Raw genomic sequence first — 20696 nt, forward strand, 5'->3', positions numbered from 1 at the left:
AAAAGATCAAGATGCAAATGATGGGAAAAATCCTTGTTTGAGACCCTAGAGACCTGCTGCCAGGACTGGTTGAAAGATTTTGTATGTTTAGCCTGGAGAAGAGAAGATTAAAGGGAGACATGATAGCAGTCTTCAAATACCTGAAAGGCCGTCATGCAGAAAATGGAGCAGAGTTGTTCACTGTTGCTCCAGAGGGCAGGAGTAGAAATGATGGTTAGAAGTGCAGGGAAGCAGATTTTGGCTAAACATTAGGAGAATCTTCCTATCAGTGAGGACTGTTCTGCAGTAGAACAGATCGCCTTGGGAGGTGGTGGGTTCTCCTTCACTGGAGGTGTTTAAGAAGAGGTTGGATGGCCATTTGTCAGTGATGCTGTAGCTGCATCCTGCGCTGCAGGGCCTGCACTGAGCAGGGGATTGGACTAGATGATCTCTCCCTTCCAACTCTATGATTCTATGAGTGCTGACAATAATGAGCTAGATCAGTCTTTTCCAACCAGATGCCCTCCATGTGTGCCAATCTACAATTCCCATCAGCCCCAGCAGGCATGGGAGTTGTAGTCCCAACATACCTGGAAGGCACCAGGTTGGGGAAGACTGATCAAGACTGACCAATCTTCTAACTCAATATAATGAAGCTTCCTGCGTGTTTTCCATGCATGGGCGGATATTTGAGCTGCTGTGATTATCACAGATTCCTGCGTGCACACAAGATCTGTGTTCACATGTCTTCCCCCCTGGGCCCCTGTGCGTTTAACTCTCGCAGATGTAATGCCAAAGCCAAATCTCACATACATGCCCTCATAGAAATAATTTAAACTGAAAGTGCCTCAGTACAGTCCATATTTATGAATCTTGAGATAAATCCTGGCAGACAATAATTGTGGGGGGGAAAGTGCAGATGCTGTGATAACAAACAGCTCTGGAAAGTATAAAGGGTTTATTTCACTAAAAATAACTGTACTTGTGCCCAGGGAGAAGAGTGAAGAGCCAAGGCAGGAAAAAATGAAGCAAACATATGTTCAGAGCTTTAGCTGGGAGTTCGCATATGTTTACCGCTGTTTGCACAACTTTCCTATGTCATCATGGGGGAAAAAATTAGATGTGATCTCTTACTGCATCAGACTTATTTATGAAGGATGAAGGCTGCAATCCCATGCATGCTTACACTGGAGTAAGTCTCACTGAATTCAATGGGAACTACATCTAAATAGACATGTATAGGATGCTGCTATAATTTATTTATTTATTGTGTTAGTGGTATGAATCATGGTGCAGTGATTAATCAAGAGACTCTGGATTAAGAGACTGTGATTGGATGGCATTGTGCAAATCAGGCAAGTTTACATAGTCAATTTGCATTCATTCCAAAATTTGCCTAGCTTCAAATCTGGTTTATTGTGTGGGCTTCGAAAGGGAAAAGAGTGTTAAGTTAGATGACAGATCTGTTTTAGTAGAAACTGCCAGTGTGTTTTCACTCTGGTTCTTACAACCATGACGGCTACTAACTTGCTTCAAACAAATACAATGTAAATCAGCTCAGAAGCCTGAGATTTTTCTCTGGCTGCTGGATTCTGCATTGGACGCTCCAATCCACACTCTTGTGGTATGACTGCAGTAATACAGACCCGTTTTATTAATCCTAATCTGCTTTATGCATTTTATGTTACTCATATCAGAAGGTTTATATGGTACCCATATCAGTTTTGACAGCTGTTTTGCAATTTGTTCATTAGGATACAGGAATTGAATATTGCTGAATATCAGATCCAGGGTATATTTTAATCGTATTGGGTCAGAAAAGAATTCTGTGGAGAGAGGATAATGCTTTATTATTTCATCACTTTGGGCACAATCCAACTGCAAGCAAACACTTTTAAGCCCCATTAGTTTCAGTGGGGACATTAAGCATGTACTTGAGCTCTTCCGCTGAAATCACTGGGACTTAAAAGGGATTAACTTTGACTGGATGGGGCACTTTATTTTATGTCTGCAAATGTGTAGTTTCAGAATCTTTTCTTTCTCTTTAAAATAATGGAAATAATGGGCAGAATCCAATGTGGCGCTTATGGCCCTATCAATTCTCATGCACCCCACTGATTCCATTGCGCAAGCGGGATTCACCGCTTAGAATCATAGAATATGATTGGTTGGAAAGGGCCTATAAGACCGTCGAGTCCAACCCCCTGCTCAATGCAGGAATCCAAGTCAGAGCATCCCTGACAGGTGGCTGCCCATCCTTTTCTTGAATGCCTCCACTGTGGGAGAGCCTACCACTTCCCTAGGTCATTGGTTCCATTGTCGTATTGCTCTAACAGTCAGGATGTTTTTCCTGATGTTCAGCTGGAATCGGGCTTCCTGTAACTTGAGCCCATTATTCCGTGTTCTGCACTCTGGGATGATCGAGAAGAGGTCCTGGCCTTCCTCTCTGTGACAACCTTTCAAGTACTTGAAGAGTGCTATCATATCTCCCCTCAGTCTTCTCTTCTCAAGGCTAAACATGCCCAGTTCTTTCAGTCTCTCTTCATAGGGTTTTGTTTCCAGTCCCCTGATCATCTTTGTTGTCCTCCTCTGAACCCTCTCCGGTTTGTCTGCATCCTTCTTAAAGTGTGGTGCCCAGAACTGGACACAGTACTCCAGATGAGGCCTAACCAGTGCTGAGTAGAGGGGAACTAGTACTTCCCGGGATTGGAAGCTATGCTTCTATTAATGCAGCCCAAAATGGCATTTTCCTTTTTTGCAGCCACAACACATTGTTGGCTCGTATTCAGCTTGTGATCAACAACAATTCCAAGATCCTGATCGCTTGTAGTGTTGTTGAGCCACGTATCCCCCATCTTGTGCCCATAACTGTGCATTTGGTGTCTTTTTCCTAGGTGCAGAACTTGGCATTTATCCCTATTAAATGTCATTCTGTTGTTTTCTGCCCAGCACTCTAGTCTATCCAGATCACTTTGAATTTTGTTTCTGTCTTCCAAAATATTAGCTATCCCGCCCAATTCTGTGTCATCTGCAGATTTTATCAGCATTCCCTGTTCCTCCTCCTCCTCCTCCTCCAAGTCATTAATAAAAATGTTGAAGAGCAAAGAGCCCAGGACTGAGCCCTGCGGTACCCCACTCGTTACCTCTCCCCAGTTTGAGAAGGTCCCATTGATAAGCACTCTTTGAGTCCAATTCTGTAGCCAACGGTGGATCCACTGGATCATTGTTTCATCTAGCCCACTTTGAGCTAGTTTGCTCATCAGGATATCATGGGGCACTTTGTCGAAAGCTTTGCTGAAGTTGAGGTATATTATGTCTACAGCATTCCCACGGTCCACAAGGGAGGTTACTTGATCCAAAAATGAGATCAGATTAGTCTGGCAGGATTTGTCCTTGACAAATCCATGTTGGCTTCGAGTAATCACTGCATTGTTTTGAAGGTGCTTCCAGATGGATTGCTTTATCATCTGCTCCAGAATTTTCCCAGGGATTGATGTCAGACTGACTGGTCTGTAGTTCCTGGGTTTCTCCTTTTTACCCTTTTTGAAGAAAGGGACAACATTAGCCCTCCTCCAGTTATCTGGCACTTCACCCATCCTCCATGATTTCTCAAAGAGAATAGACAGTTCCTTTATGACTCTAGGATGCAGTTCATCTGGCCCTGGAGATTTGAACTCATTCAAAATAATTAGGTGTTCCTTGACCATATGCCTATCGATCTCAAGCTGCAATCCTGCCCCTTCAGCCTGTACTTCGCCTTTGCCAGGGGGGGTCATAGACCCTCTTTTGGGAGAAGACTGAGCCAAAGTAGGAATTGAGCACTTCTGCCTTTTCTTTGTCATCTGTTATCATTTTGCCATCCTTATTTAATAGCTTAACAACCATTTCTTTCCTCTGTCTTTTACTGTGCACGTAGCTGAAGAAAGTATTTTTGTTGCTTTTAGCATCCCTCGCTAACCTCAGCTCGTTCTCAGCTTTAGCCTTCCTGACGCCATCCCTGCAATTCTGTGCTACCTGCCTGTGCAATTCCTTGGTTGCTTGGCCTTCTTTCCACTTCCTATATGTGTCCTTTTTTGTTTTCAGCTTGTGCAAAAGAGATTTAATGTTTCCCAGGAGCCCCAAAATGAGCAGAAATGCTTGTTTCTTCATTGGAACAGGTTGGTGGAGCTTCCTTATGTGAGCTCCGCCAACCTGCCTTGTTCCAGAAACTAGTGTTTTCGCTCATTTTGGTTGCCCCCAGAAGTGCTGAATTTTGTTCCACAAGTGGTGGGTGCCGCTTGCAGATGGGAATTGGTGGGGTGCAAGATAATTGGTGGGGGCGTAAGTGCCCCATTGGATTCTGCCCAGTGTTTTGTTTTGTTTTTTACAAAGACTAGACCTTAGCTTTAGAAACAAAACAACGGGGGTCTTCTGATTTCACACTAAACCATCCTTCCCCAACCTGGAGACCTCCAGATGTGTTGGAGTACAACACGTGCTGGCTGAGGGATTATGGGAGTTGTAGCCCAACTCATCTGGAAGACACCAGGTTAGGGAAGGCTGCACAAACCACAGCTTAGTGTGACATGAACAGGCCTAGGAGAGCCTTGGGCTCATGCATTCCTTCCTCCCCTCTCCTCTAGCACAGCCATGTGGAGAGGTTCAGAAGCTTTTTGCTTCCACTTTTGCTTAACCACAGTTTAGCATTTCGTCCAAACCCTAAACTGTGGTTAATGCCAACTATGGTTTGTTTAAACAAGCCAGCTTCATAACCCATGGTTTGAAGTTGGCTTGTTACCTATGGTTTGCTTCAAACATTCATCATAGTTTGTCTGGACGACACAAGCCACAGATAAGCAAAAACAGAAGGCAAAGCTTCCGGTAATCCAACTGCATGTAAGGAAGAGTAGGGGTGTTCCCAAGGCTCACCTAAGCTCATTCATGCCATGCTGAAACTATGGTTTAGCATGAGATCTGAACATGGCCAATACCTTTTGCTAAATTAGTTGGACACTTAGACTGATCATCTGTGCAGATTATTCATGGGCCAAATCCAAGTTTTCTTTTGAGTTGTGGCTTTGCTCCCAGGGAGGTGAGGTGGATGACCAGCTCTACTGTTCAAGGTCCAAGCAGCCCTGCTGAAAACTGCCAGTACACTTTGCCTCAGAAATACAATAAAGTCATGAAGGAGAGTGAGTGTGTACCATTTTGAAGACAAAGAATGCCATTCTGCACCAGTAGTTGGAGTTATACCACCTACAGACATATTTTCCAAATGATTAACTGCTTAAGCATTGGGATTTGGCCAGCTCTCTCCTTAACTATTAAGGAGAGAACAGTCCAGATCTTAATGCGTAAGCATTTGATGCAGGCAGTGAAGAATTTGAATTTTTTTTTCCCCAAGCCCCAGTCAAGGTGGTGGTGTAATTTGAAATATTTGTAAACAAGTGAGACCTTTAACAAAGTTTTTCAGAGAGCTTCCCGCAGGCGAGGGGATATAGCTCATTGGTAGAGCATGTGCTTTGCCTGCTGTAGGTCTTAGGTTCAATCCCCAGCATCTCCAGGTAGGGCTAGGGGAAAAAATCCTGCCTGAAGCCTTGGAGAGCTGCTGCCAGTCAGTGTTGACAGTACTGGGCTAGATGGACCAATCAGGGGTAGGCATAGTTGGGCACCTGCCCAGGGCTCACATGCTGGCAGGGGCCCAACGACAAGAGTTCCTTGGAGTTGCTGCTCCTCTTCACCATTGCAACCTGCTTGTTCACCTGTCTTTTGCTCTGGCCCAAACAACAGAGGTGTTAAGAAGCAAGAGCAGTAGATGCCCTTACCCACCTGCTCGTTGACTCTCTGCCTGTCAAGCACGCAATGATGAGAGAGAGGATGAGGAGCAATAGCAGTTGGTGACAATGGTGGTAAGAAGGTAGACTTACTGAGTGAGGAAGGGGCCCACTGAGTGTGTCTTGCCCCAGGAGCCTCAAAACCTGGAGCTGCCACTGGGCCCAATGATCTGAGCTCAGTATAAGGCAGCTTCATATTTTCTAGTCAGTCATCTATGCCTGCTTCTACAATACTGCATTCAATTCCTCCTTCCTCCCAGTTTTCTGATCCCCCACTAACACTCAGCCCTCATTGGACTGTATTGGGGTTTTTCCTTCCTTTAGGGCTTTTCCGCCCTAAAGATTTGTTTGTACTTCTGCAAACTTTGGGGCTTTTCTGAACCTGCTCATACCTACTCCTTGGGTGTAGATGGTGCCATTTTGGCTACATATGCACCAGCACTCACCTGTGACATCAGAAATAGAGGGAATGATTGCATCAACAATAAGCTTAAAATATACCCCAGCAGCTGATATCAGGCCAATGAGTTGACTCATGAAATGACTGATAATTTCCCATGGACTGAATCCCAACAAATTTCTTGATTTAGTGCTTCCAAAGGAGGCTTCTTGAACATCTGTGCCACATTATTAAACTTGTTTGAAACTGAGAGGAGTTTCAAAAGCACTTGGCATGGATCTAGGGCTCTGCTGTTCAAAGTGAAAAAAAAGTTTTTAAAATAGGAAAATTCCACTGGGCATGCCCTAAAGCAATTCTATGGACACTGGCCGATGTCTGTATTCTCAGCAGAGCCTCCCATTCATATAGCAATTCATATAGAACAAAACCACAGGATACAGAATGAGAGAAAGTACCTTCTCCCGAAAGTAACTTGCTTCTCCCGTGACATTTTATACTCTGGTATGGAAAACCTGAGTACATAATACTCTCATCTTGCATCAGCTGTGAATTTACTTATTTATTAAAATATTTCTAGGCTGCCTTTTGGTTGAGTAGATGGTATTTGAGATTGGCTCGTTGTCTTCATTCAGCGGTCCAGCTTCAAAGGGCTGTATGGTGGGGAGAGGAGACTTTCATTGGTTAACTGTTATTTCTAATACTTTTTCCTCAGTCATTCCTTGCTATAGTTATTTGTAAAGAGAGCTTCCTGTTGACTTTGCAAACCTGGCCATTTATTTTAGCAAAATGATATTGCTATGTATCTCATTTCTGCGTTCTTACAATTTTAACCATCACATTTATACCAGCAGATTTAATTGTAGTTGAGAAACCAAAGATTTCAGGGCCCATACATAAACACACTTATATTCAAATCCTGTCATCCATATTCAATTCTAGTCTTGCTTTAAAAAGGTACTATTTACTCATGACCAGTTGGTGGGTGGGGATGTGCATTCCAATGTGCATCCGAGTGAAAGCAGTAGATGGCACCCACTTTGGGATGCACATCAAATTGACACCTGTGGTTTCTGATCCTGCAAGTAATATGTACCTGAAAGCCTCCTTATATGCACAGATTTCCCTTGCAGGTTGGCCTACATTTAATGCAACTTTGGGAGGTGCTACAACAGTTATAACTGGAAGTGTCACATTCTGCTGTGTAATACATCAAACATGCCCCCAAACCTCATTGCTTTCTGTTCAGAATTGCTTGTAAAATTACATCATTGTGTTAGGAAGTGTTGTCATTAATTCTGATGTGTGTGTCTTAAGCTGTGGGAGGATATTCTAAAAAGAAAAGAAAATGAAACAAAAATGAAGCAAGGCGAATGGTTGATTCAAATAACTGAAATACTGAGACAGAAACATGTACAGTACCATATTTTAATGCATTTGTGATGCAGGTAACTCAGGGAATTTTATACTTGCAGGTATTTTGCTCCCTATTACAAAAAGAAAATACTTTTATACTTGCAGTCATATTTCTGATAAGATGACAATAAAAGAAGTGAAATGAAGCAAATAAAGATGGTCCCTCCGCATTTTTCTTGAATGTTTGTGATTCTTAAACTTTTGTGATAGGCTTGGAAGTTTTCTTTCAGATCTGAACAGCAAGCAGGTAGGGGAACTTTTCTCTTTTTTTTTCCTTCTGTATCAAACACAGCAGCTTGAATACTATTTTACTGAAGAAACGTTCTTAAGAGTTTTTGTCTCCCATTATGAACAATGATAATTTTCTCAGCAACCACACTTCTTAAGGTATGTAATGACCATGAGGTACTCAACCACGTCTTCAGTCAACATCAGCGATAGAAACCTTTGATTTCCTGTGCCTTATCAAGAACAAGGCTGTGTTCAACCTTGACCTTTGAACTTGGCTTACCATTTTTGTTTGATTGTTCTCTCTTAACCACTCATAGCGGCCTTCCCCACCTGGTGTGCACCAGATGTGTTTGATGACAACTCCCATCATCCCCAGGCTGAGTGGCCCTGCTTCCACCTGCTCATGCTGCTCGCAAAATCTTTCCCCATCCCTCTGCCTTCTACGAATTGAACAGTGACCCGGACAGACAGCTCTGCTGCTGTTACATCTAGCTTGGCCCTCAACCTTGGAACCTGCCAGGTGTGCATGTTTTAAGTGTGTTACTCACAGGTGCTTCGAACAGGATCCGGTCTACATAATGGTGAGCTGAAGGAAGTAAATGCTTTGTCCATATAGTGCAGGGGTGGGGGGACTTTTTTTCAGCCCAAGGGCCACTTTCTCTTCTGGTGAACCTTCCGGAGGCCACATGCCAGAGGTGAGAGGCACAAGAAGTGGGCAGGGTTCAAGTGGGCAGTGCCACCCTTAGATACACTCACACATTCTCTCATATAACCAGTGGGGGCTGGGGGGTCCAATCTCCCATCCTGAAAATCTGCTGGCGGGGAATCCAACCCCCTGCCATGGGCTCTTGTGGAAAAAATTTCCCGGTCCCATTTTTGCACAAAAACGGGGCCAGGACATTTTTTCTAAAGGGCTCTGATCATGATCAAGATTGTGATCAGAGCTGGAAAGGGGGACTTGGTGGCAGATAACACAGGTCTGCCGCCAGGTCCCCTGGGATGCCTGAGGGGGACAAGGGGGCAAACAAGACATGCACTATGGGTTGTTTGCCCAATCATCTGGCACAGAGCAACTTCTGGAAATTCCATGAGACCACATGACCTTGCCCTCTCCTATAGGCATTCAGGAAGAATTCCTGGGCTGCAGAAGCTTTGCAAAATGTCTGAGGCTATCGCAAACAAGAACAAATGGGACTTTTGAAGCTTCAGAAAAAACTTTTGCTTGCTCTATGTTGCAGCCAGGAAGAAAATAATTTTTGTAAAGCTCTAAAAGTCCCTTTTGCTCTTGCTTTGCAGAGCTTCTGCAGCCTGGGAACCCCTCCTGAATGCCTATAAGAGAGAACATGGTCTCATGGAAGTTCAGAAATTGCTGCTGGGATGGAGAACCTTCTTTATAAAGAGTCCTGGGTAGCTGCAAGTGCGAGGGGGGGGGGTGCTTTTAAAGTAAAAGGATAAAAAATAAAAAAAAGATCCTCAGCCACATTTAAAGAGGTACAGGGAATTCCTGTCCTCTTCCCCAAAGAGAAAGCTACGCGAAGTTCTCATCTCCCCAGTCTCTTTCGCCAGAATTTCCGTTATGCACCCCCACACGCACATGAAAACCCCTTCATGGATCACTGCCTTGTTGTGGCAAAGGGGCTTGCGTAACTCAGTGAAGCCATAAGCTATGCCATGCAGGGCCACCCAAGACGGACAGGTCATGGCAGAGAGTTCTGACAAAATGTGGTCCACTGGAGAAGGAAATGGCAACCCACTCCACTATTCTTGCCAAGAAAACCCCATGGAACGTATCACAAGGCTAAAAGATATGATGCCGGAAGATGAGCCCCTCAGGTTGGAAGGTGTCCAATATACTACTGGGGAAGAGCAGAGGGTATTTCCAAGTAGCGCCAGAAAGAGTGAAGCGGCTAGGCTAAAGCCGAAAGGACACTCAGCTGTGGATGTGTCTGGTGGTGAAAAGAAAATCCGATGCTGTAAAGAACAATATTGTTTAGGAACCTGGAATGTAAGATCAATGAATCAAGGTAAGCTGGAGGTGGTCAAACATGAGATGGCAAGATTGAACATCGACATCTCGGGAATCAGCAAACTTAAATGGACAGGCATGGGCGAATTTAATTCAGGTGACCGTCATATCTACTACTGTGGGCAAGAATCCCTTAGAAGAAATGGAGTAGCACTCATAGTCAACAAAAGGGTGGGAAAAGCAGTACTGGAGGTACAATCCTAAAAAGGATAGAATGATCTCAGTACGAATCCAAGGCAAACCATTCAACATCACAGTAGTTCAAGACTATGCCCCAACCACTGATGCCGAAGAAGCTGAGGTTGATCGGTTCTATGGAGACCTACAACACCTTCTAGAACTAACACCAAAAAAAGATGTCCTCTTCATCATAGGGGATTGGAATGCTAAAGTAGGAAGTCAAGAAATCACCAGGATAACAGGCAGGCATGGCCTTGGTGTACAAAATGAAGCAGGATGAAAGCTAATAGAGTTTTGCCAAGAGAACACGCTGATCATAGCAAACACTCTTTTCCAACAGCACAAGAGGTGACTCTACACATGGACATCACCAGATGGTCAATATCGAAATCAGATTGATTATGTCCTTTGCAGCCAAAGATGGAGAAACGCCATACAGTCAGTAAAAACAAGACCTGGAGCTGACTGTGGCTCAGATCATGAGCTTCTTGTTGCAAAATTTCAGCTTAAATTGAAGAACGTAGGGAAAACCACTAAACCATTCAGGTATGTGCTTTCGAACTGTGGTGCTGGAGAAGACTCTTACGAGTCCCCTGGACTGCAAGGAGGTCAAATCAGTCCATCCTAAAGGAAATCAACCCTGACTGCTCATTGGAAGGACAGATAATGAAGCTGAAGCTCCAATATTTTGGCCACCTAATGCGAAGAGAAAACTCCCTGGAAAAGACCCTGATGCTGGGAAAGACTGAAGGCAAAAGGAGAAGGGGACGGCAGAGGATGAGATGGCTAGATAGCATCACGGATGCAATGAATATGAACTTGAGCATGCTCCGGGAGAGAGCGCAGGACAGGAAGGCCTGGCGTGCTATGGTCCATGGGGTCACGAAGAGTCGGACACGACTGAACGACTGAACAACAACAACAACAACATTCAGGTATGACCTAAATCATATCCCTTATGAACATACAGTGGAGGTGAGGAATAGATTTCAGGGATTAGACCTGATAGACAGAGTGCCTGAGGAACTATGGACGGAGGTCCGTAACATTGTTCAGGAGGCAGCAACTCAATCCATCCCAAAGAAAAAGAAATGCAAGAAAGCTAAGTGGCTTCCTGATGCGGCTTTACAAGTAGCTGAGGAAAGAAAAGAAGCAAAAAGCAAGGGAGAAAGGGGAAGAGATATCCAGCTGAATATCTAGTTCCAGAGAATAGCAAGGAGAGACAAGAAGGCCTTCTTAAATGAACTATGCAAAGAAATCGAGGAAAACAACAGAATGGGAAAGACTAGAGAACTCTTCAAGAAAATTGGAGATCTCAAGGGAACGTTTTGTGCAAAGACGGGCATGATAAAGGACAAAGAAGGCAGGGACCTAACAGAAGCAGATGAAATTAAGAAGAGGTGGAAAGAATACACAGAAGAACTATACAGGAAAGATCTGAATGTCCCTGATAGCCATGATAGTGCGGTCACTGAACTTGAGCCAGACATCCTAGAGAGTGAAGTCAAGTGGGCCTTAGGAAGCATTAGTAACAACAAAGCTAGCGGAGATGACAGTATTCCAGCTGAGCTATTTAAAATCCTAAAAGGTGATGCTGTTAAAGTGCTGCACTCAATATGCCAACACATTTGGAACACTCAACAATGGCCGCAAGACTGGAAAAGATCAGTTTACATTCCAATTCCAAAGAAGGGCAACGCCAAAGTGTGTTCAAACTACCGCACAATTGAGCTCATTTCACATGCCAGCAAGGTGATGCTTAAAATTCTACAAGCTAGGCTTCAGCAGTATGCGAACCGAGAACTACCAGAAGTACAAGCTGGGTTTCGAAGAGGCAAAGGAACTAGAGATCAAATCGCCAACATTCGCTGCATCATGGAGAAAGCAAGAGAATTCCAGAAAAACGTCTATTTCTGCTTCATTGACTACGCTAAAGCCTTTGATTGTGTGGATCACAACAAACTGTGGCAAATTCTTAAAGTGATGGGAGTACCAGACCACCTTACCTATCTCCTGAGAAACCTGTACGAGGGTCAAGAAGCAACAGTAAGAACCAGACATGGAACAACCGATTGGTTCAAAATTGGGAAAGGAGTACGACAAGGCTGCATATTGTCACCCTGCTTATTTAAATTATATGCAGTACATCATGAGAAAGGCCGGGTTGGATGAATCACAGCTCGGAATTAAGATTGCTGGGAGAATTATCAACAACCTCCAATATGCAGACGATACCACCCTAATGGCAGAAAGCGAAGAGGATCTAAAGAGCCTCTTGTTGAGGGTGAAAGAGGAGAGTGCAAAAGCTGGTTTGAAACTCAACATTCAAAAAACTAAGATCATGGCATCTGGCCCCATCACTTCCTGGCATATAGAAGGGGAAGAAATGGAAGCAGTGACAGATTTTACTTTCTTGGGCTCCAAGATCACCGCAGACGGTGACTGTAGCCATGAAATTAAAAGACGCTTGCTCCTGGGGAGGAAAGCTATGGCAAACCTAGACAGCATAGTAAGAAGCAGAGACATCACCTTGCCGACAAAGGTCCGTCTAATCAAAGCTATGGTTTTCCCAGTAGTAATGTATGGCTGTGAGAGCTGGACTATAAGGAAGGCTGAGCGCCGAAGAATAGATGCTTTCGAACTGTGGTGCTGGAGAAGACTCTTACGAGTCCCCTGGACTGCAAGGAGGTCAAATCAGTCAATCCTAAAGGAAATCAACCCTGAGTGCTCACTGGAAGGACAGATACTGAAGCTGAAGCTCAAATATTTTGGCCACCTAATGCGAAGAGAAAACTCTCTGGAAAAGACCCTGATGCTGGGAAAGACTGAAGGCAACAGGAGAAGGGGACGGCAGAGGATGAGATGGCTAGATAGCATCACCGATGCAATGAATATGAACTTGAGCACACTCCGGGAGAGAGCGCAGGACAGGAAGGCCTGACGTGCTATGGTCCATGGGGTCACGAAGAGTCGGACACGACTGAACGACTGAACAACAACGCACATGAAATGCTGAAAATGGAAGAATCAAAATTTTCAGCACAGCACTACAAGACGATGCTGTCCTGTTGCCAGCATGAAAGAAAGATTCAACTGCCAGTCCAGTCAGCTCTTGTACAAGGAATAGGAGGGGCAGGCAGCAAAATGTCTTGGGCCGACCCTGGGCACTCCTTTGCTGAAGGTATTTAAGCAGAGGCTGGACGGCCATCTGTCAGGAATCCTGTAGTTGTAAGATTCTTGCCTTCAGCAAGGGGTTGAGCTAGACGACCTCCAAGACCTTTTCCAGCACTAAAAATTCTATGATTATGAAATTCAGAAAGGAGGTGGTTCTGGACACCATGGATACAATCCAACTCTGTTAAAACAAATACAAGTTTTGCTAGCGATATCATTAGGAGCAGGATAGCACCCTACTGTGTGGAGGCACAGTGAGACACAGTCGTACATGGGGCCTGTTTCAGGCTCCACCCACCCCTATTGTGCGGTGTATACAATGCTGTGCTATGGCCTGGTTGATACATGTGTGCCATCATTTCATGACCACTCTTCAAGTGATGACCTGCATGTGTGAATGAGCCTTCACAACGATACCACTAAGACAACTTGCATATCGCCTCAGACGCAATGCTTGTTGGTTCACACGTTCAGCTGCCACTCATCCAATGCACAGCAACCGAAAGCAGAGAAAGCAGGTGATGGACTCGCATGTGTGAATAAGCCCTGACTTATCTGACTTCCCATATAGCCCTTGAAATGTACTCCCAACAGACTGGATTGATTTATGCACCCCTTTTGATAGCCACAAACCTCAACATCCCGATTATGTGAGCAAAGTATTCCCAGTGATATTTTTTATTCTATAGAAAACAAGGAGGCTGCTTTCCATAAGCTCAGACCATTGGTCCATCTAGCTGAATACTGTCTGCACCAGGGGTAGGGAACCTTAGGCCTGTGAGCCAACTCTACCCCTCCAGGGGTCCCAATCTAACAGGGGAGGCTGGTGGCTCCAATTTTGGTGGGGCGGAGATTCCATTCTGGGTTTTAGTTACAAACAGCCGGAAGCCTAAAGGAGCTATCCAAGGTGCTGGACCCATTTTTTAGATCGTGGCCAGCATCTTGGATAGCTCCTTTAGACTTCTGGTTGATTGTAACTAAAACCCAACATGGAAGCTCTGCCCCACCGAAATTGGAGCCACCAGCCTCCCCTGCAATCCAGCCCTCTGGGGTTTACCAAATGGCCTGACCGCCAATTGTTTTGTCGTTTCCCCATGTTTGTACAGTTTTTCCCCATTCTAAAAGGTTGAAATGCCTCTCCTAAAACTTAGTTACTGGCAGTAACTAAGAACTTTAAGCTAAAATAGGCTGCTTGGTTTGACCTCGCCCCTCTTGCCTTTGGCCCCACCCACCACTGGAATGCAGCCCCCAAAAGCTTCTCTGAAGTGGAATTTGGCCTTTGGGCTGAAAGAGGTTCCCTGCCCCTCTCCAGGGTTTCAGACAGGAATCATACACAGCCCTACCTGGAGATCAAACTTGGGACCCTTTGTGTAAAAGCTATGTGTTCCACCAGTGAGCTTGGGTCCTTCCTTCAGCAAACCCTCTCTTTTTTTCCACATAACAAATTGCATTTTCAACTCCTCGTGTGTTTAAACACACCATTTGTAGGTTTAGAAGGTGCAGCAGGCCTGCTGGATCTAGACCTTTAAAGACCATTTTTACACATACCACTTGCTCACTCTGTTTAGGGATAGAATCATAGAATCATAGAATAGTAGGGTTGGAAGGGGCCTACAAGACCATCGAATCCAACCCCCTACTCAATGCAGGAATCCGAGTCAGAGCATCCCTGACAGATGGCTGCCCAGCCTCATATATTTTCCTTTATATTTGCTCCAGTTTTGATACTGGTTGGGAAGAACTGAGTACTTTTAGATTGTCTTCTCCGTTCATTTAAAAGGGTATTCCCTATGGAGGGAGAAATACCAAGGACATGATAGCCCTTTCTTGTGAGGGCCATTTTCGTGGTTTACAATTTACAGTCAGTTGCAATCAGTTATGAACAATTGAAAAGTAGCAATTGAGAAGTTTCTGTCAGCCAGGCAGCATTTGTTTTCATAAGTTAATTAATTCAAACTTGTTTGTGGAAACTTGCCTGCAAAACCAAGGTAGTAACAATGCTAACAGCTGCAAGAAGTATTCAAAACATCAGCTTTCTGGTGCATTTAATATCCAAAACATCCAAAGTGGGAGCCAGCAGTCTCTGCAATCTTCAGACAAATGCATAGAGGAAACATAGGCTTCATTCATTCATATGAAGTCAGAAGTCCCTGATGGATAAAAAATAATAAAACAAAGCCTCACCACCAGCTGAGGCAGCCAGTAACTAAAACAGCAGCCTGGCAAAGCAATTAAAATACCAGGACCATAAAATAAAGACAAAACGTAGGTAAAAATATGTAAGTGAAGACACGGAGCTTACCAAAACACAACCCTCCAAACCCAACCCTGAGTTTCAGTTCTGCCTTGATGTCCAGATTCTTCTGCTGCAGCAATGATGTTCTGGGGAGATGTCATAGAATCATAGAACAGTAGGGTTGGAAGCAACAGTAAGAACCAGACATGGAACAACCGATTGGTTCAAAATTGGGAAAGGAGTACGACAAGGCTGCATATTGTCACCCTGCTTATTTAACTTATATGCAGAGTACATCATGAGAAATGCCGGGTTGGATGAATCAGAGGTCGGAATTAAGATTGCTGGGAGAATTATCAACAACCTCCGATATGCAGACGATACCACCCTAATGGCAGAAAGCGAAGAGGATCTAAAGAGCCTCTTGTTGAGGGTGAAAGAGGAGAGTGCAAAAGCTGGTTTGAAAGTCAACATTAAAAAAACTAAGATCATGGCATCTGGCCCCATCACTTCCTGGCATATAGAAGGGGAAGAAATGGAAGCAGTGACAGATTTTACTTTCTTGGGCTCCAAGATCACCGCAGACGGTGACTGTAGCCATGAAATTAAAAGACGCTTGCTCCTTGGGAGGAAAGCTATGGCCAACCTAGACAGCATAGTAAGAAGCAGAGACATCACCTTGCTGACAAAGGTCCGTCTAATCAAAGCTATGGTTTTCCCAGTAGTAATGTATGGCTGTGAGAGCTGGACTATAAGGAAGGCTGAGCGCCGAAGAATTGATGCTTTCGAACTGTGGTGCTGGAGAAGACTCTTACGAGTCCCCTGGACTGCAAGGAGGTCAAATCAGTCCATCCTGAAGGAAATCAACCCTGAGTGCTCATTGGAAGGACAGATACTGAAGCTGAAGCTCCAATATTTTGGCCACCTAATGCGAAGAGAAAACTCCCTGGAAAAGACCCTGATGCTGGGAAAGACTGAAGGCAAAAGGAGAAGGGGACGGCAGAGGATGAGATGGCTAGATAGCATCACCGATGCAATGAATATGAACTTGAGCACGCTCCGGGAGAGAGCGCAGGACAGGAAGGCCTGGCGTGCTATGGTCCATGGGGTCACGAAGAGTCGGACACGACTGAACGACTGAACAACAACAAGGGTTGGAAGGGGCCCATGCAGGTCAGAAAGGAGAAGAGAGCCACCCAACGCACACTGCATTTATTTTATTTAGAACATTCATATCCTGCCATTCTCTGTAGAATCAGTAACGTGACATGAGATAAGATTGTCCAGAACCTACCCGGATCCTGACACACCAGGTTAACTGAGCCAAGAGTTAGTTTTATTAGCAAACACAAAGGACAGAAAAGGGCAGTCAAGTAAAGAAACAGAGAAACTAACTTCTAATCATTGCCCTAGTTGATATGATAGGCTGCTAAGTCAAATCTTACACGGCACCAGAAGAACCTTTGTACCAGGACATAGGTGGAGGATAAAGCTATCAATAGCTAGTAGTTCCCCTTCATGGATCACTGCCTTGTTGTGGCGAAGGGGCTTGCGTAACTCAGTGAAGCCATAAGCTATGCCGTGCAGGGCCACCCAAGACGGACAGGTCATGGCAGAGAGTTCTGACAAAATGTGGTCCACTGGAGAAGGAAATGGCAACCCACTCCACTATTCTTGCCAAGAAAACCCCATGGAACGTATCACAAGGCTAAAAGAGATGACGCCGGAAGATGAGCCCCTCGGGTCGGAAGGTGTCCAATACGCTACTGGGGAAGAGCAGAGGGTATTTCCAAGTAGCGCCAGAAAGAGTGAAGCGGCTGAGCCAAACCCGAAAGGACACTCAGCTGTGGATGTGTCTGGTGGTGAAAAGAAAATCCGATGCTGTAAAGAACAATATTGTTTAGGAACCTGGAATGTCAGATCAATGAATCAAGGTAAGCTGGAGGTGGTCAAACATGAGATGGCAAGATTGAACATCGACATCTTGGGAATCAGCGAACTAAAATGGACAGGCATGGGCGAATTTAATTCAGGTGACCATCATATCTACTATTGTGGGCAAGAATCCCTTAGAAGAAATGGAGTAGCACTCATAGTCAACAAAAGGGTGGGAAAAGCAGTACTGGGGTACAATCTGAAAAATGATAGAATGATCTCAGTACGAATCCAAGGCAAACCATTCAACATCACAGTAATTCAAGTCTATGCCCCAACCACTGATGCCGAAGAAGCTGAGGTTGATCGGTTCTATGAAGACCTACAACACCTTCTAGAACTAACACCAAAAAAAGATGTCCTCTTCATCATAGGGGATTGGAATGCTAAAGTAGGAAGTCAAGAAATCACTGGGATAACAGGCAGGCATGGCCTTGGTGTACAAAATGAAGCAGGACAAAAGCTAATAGAGTTTTGCCAAGAGAACATGCTGATCATAGCAAACACTCTTTTCCAACAGCACAAGAGGCGACTCTACACATGGACGTCACCAGATGGTCAATATCGAAATCAGATTGATTATGTCCTTTGCAGCCAAAGATGGAGAAACGCCATACAGTCAGTAAAAACAAGACCTGGAGCTGACTGTGGCTCAGATCATGAGCTGCTTCTTGCAAAATTTCGGCTTAAATTGAAGAACGTCGGGAAAACCACTAAACCGTTCAGGTATGACCTAAATCATATCCCTGATGAATATACAGTGGAGGTGAGGAATAGATTTCAGGGATTAGACCTGATAGACAGAGTGCCTGAGGAACTCTGGACGGAGGTCCGTAACATTGTTCAGGAGGCAGCAACGAAATCCATCCCAAAGAAAAAGAAATGCAAGAAAGCCAAGTGGCTGTCTGATGAGGCTTTACAAGTAGCTGAGGAAAGAAGGGAAGCGAAAAGCAAGGGAGAAAGGGGAAGATATACCCAACTGAATGCAGAGTTCCAGAGAATAGCAAGGAGAGACAAGAAGGCCTTCTTAAATGAACTATGCAAAGAAATCGAGGAAAACAACAGAATGGGAAAGACTAGAGATCTCTTCAAGAAAATTGGAGATCTCAAGGGAACGTTTTGTGCAAAGACGGGCATGATAAAGGACAAAGAAGGCAGGGACCTAAGAGAAGCAGATGAGATTAAGAAGAGGTGGAAAGAATACACAGAAGAACTATACAGGAAAGATCTGAATGTCCCTGATAGCCATGATAGTGCGGTCACTGAACTTGAGCCGGACATCCTCGAGAGTGAAGTCAAGTGGGCCTTAGGAAGCATTAGTAACAACAAAGCTAGCGGAGATGACAGTATTCCAGCCGAGCTATTTAAAATCCTAAAAGATGATGCTGTTAAAGTGCTGCATTCAATATGCCAACAAATCTGGAACACTCAACAGTGGCCACAAGACTGGAAAAGGTCAGTTTACATTCCAATTCCAAAGAAGGGCAACGCCAAAGAGTGTTCAAACTACCGTACAATTGCGCTCCTTTCACATGCCAGCAAGGTGATGCTCAAAATCCTACAAGCTAGGCTTCAGCAGTATGCGAACCGAGAACTACCGGAAGTACAAGCTGGGTTTAGAAGAGGCAGAGGAACTAGAGATCAAATCGCCAACATTCGCTGCATCATGGAGAAAGCAAGAGAATTCCAGAAAAATGTCTATTTCTGCTTCATTGACTACGCTAAAGCCTTTGATTGTGTGGATCACAACAAACTGTGGCAAATTCTTAAAGTGATGGGAGTACCAGACCACCTTACCTGTCTCCTGAGAAACCTGTACGAGGGTCAAGAAGCAACAGTAAGAACCAGACTTGGAACAACCGATTGGTTCAAAATTGGGAAAGGAGTACGACAAGGCTGCATATTGTCACCCTGCTTATTTAACTTATATGCAGAGTACATCATGAGAAATGCCGGGTTGGATGAATCACAGCTCGGAATTAAGATTGCCGGGAGAATTATCAACAACCTCCAATATGCAGACGATACCACCCTAATGGCAGAAAGCGAAGAGGATCTCAAGAGCCTCTTGTTGAGGGTGAAAGAGGAGAGTGCAAAAGCTGGTTTGAAACTCAACATTAAAAAAACTAAGATCATGGCATCTGGCCCCATCACTTCCTGGCATATAGAAGGGGAAGAAATGGAAGCAGTGACAGATTTTACTTTCTTGGGCTCCAAGATCACCGCAGACGGTGACTGTAGCCATGAAATTAAAAGACGCTTGCTCCTTGGGAGGAAAGCTATGGCAAACCTAGACAGCATAGTAAGAAGCAGAGACATCACCTTGCCGACAAAGGTCCGTCTAATCAAAGCTATGGTTTTCCCAGTAGTAATGTATGGCTGTGAGCGCTGGACTATAAGGAAGGCTGAGCGCCGAAGAATTGATGCTTTCGAACTGTGGTGCTGGAGAAGACTCTTACGAGTCCCCTGGACTGCAAGGAGGTCAAATCAGTCCATCCTAAAGGAAATCAACCCTGACTGCTCATTGGAAGGACAGATACTGAAGCTGAAGCTCCAATATTTTGGCCACCTAATGCGAAGAGAAAACTCTCTGGAAAAGACCCTGATGCTGGGAAAGACTGAAGGCAACAGGAGAAGGGGACGGCAGAGGATGAGATGGCTAGATAGCATCACCGATGCAATGAATATGAACTTGAGCACGCTCCGGGAGAGAGCGCAGGACAGGAAGGCCTGGCGTGCTATGGTCCATGGGGTCACGAAGAGTCGGACACGACTGAACGACTGAACAACAACAACAGCTAGTAGTTATGTTATGATGGCTATATATTACCAAGAATCCGACCTCTGGCATCCACAGTGGACTGGCACCCCTTTACCTGGCGCATAAAAGGCTGCAATTTACATAGATGGAAGTGCTTTACAGCCCCCAATGCCGTAAACCACGCAATTTACGGCCATAATTTTCCCACAGTGACCTAATGGTGGCCACCATTAGCCCATCCAACCTTTTAGACAGCCGGAGAGCCGCCCCGCGAACTATGGTGGATGCACCAGGGCTCTGGGGAAATCCTCAGGGCTCTAAGCAGCCCGGATTTCGCCCCAGAGGACACCCCCCTGGACCGGGCATCAGGGGCTTCCCCCATCTCTAATCAGAGGCTTTAGTTCTGATCTAGCATGGCTCTTCTTATCTCCTTATGTAAAAATAAAGTCCTTCATGTCTGCCCTCCTGGTAGAAGATTCAGCATGAGATCCAAGGAACATGCCATCTGCTAACTCCAACTGAACACCTTCAACAGAAGACCTGGCTGT

The 20696-nt window shown here is 44.8% G+C and overlaps 1 protein-coding gene across 1 annotated transcript in view; it reads left to right on the plus strand.

Moving 5' to 3' along the window:
- PIWIL4 (piwi like RNA-mediated gene silencing 4) overlaps nt 1-20696 on the plus strand; it is a 115752-nt gene that overhangs the window by 10052 nt on the left and 85004 nt on the right. The gene's annotated exons all lie outside the window — the stretch shown is intronic.

The sequence above is a fragment of the Heloderma suspectum genome, chromosome 3 (genome assembly GCF_057233095.1).
Source record: "Heloderma suspectum isolate Gila_16-S chromosome 3, 16-S_ref, whole genome shotgun sequence".
NCBI classification, from domain to species: Eukaryota; Metazoa; Chordata; class Lepidosauria; order Squamata; family Helodermatidae; genus Heloderma; species Heloderma suspectum.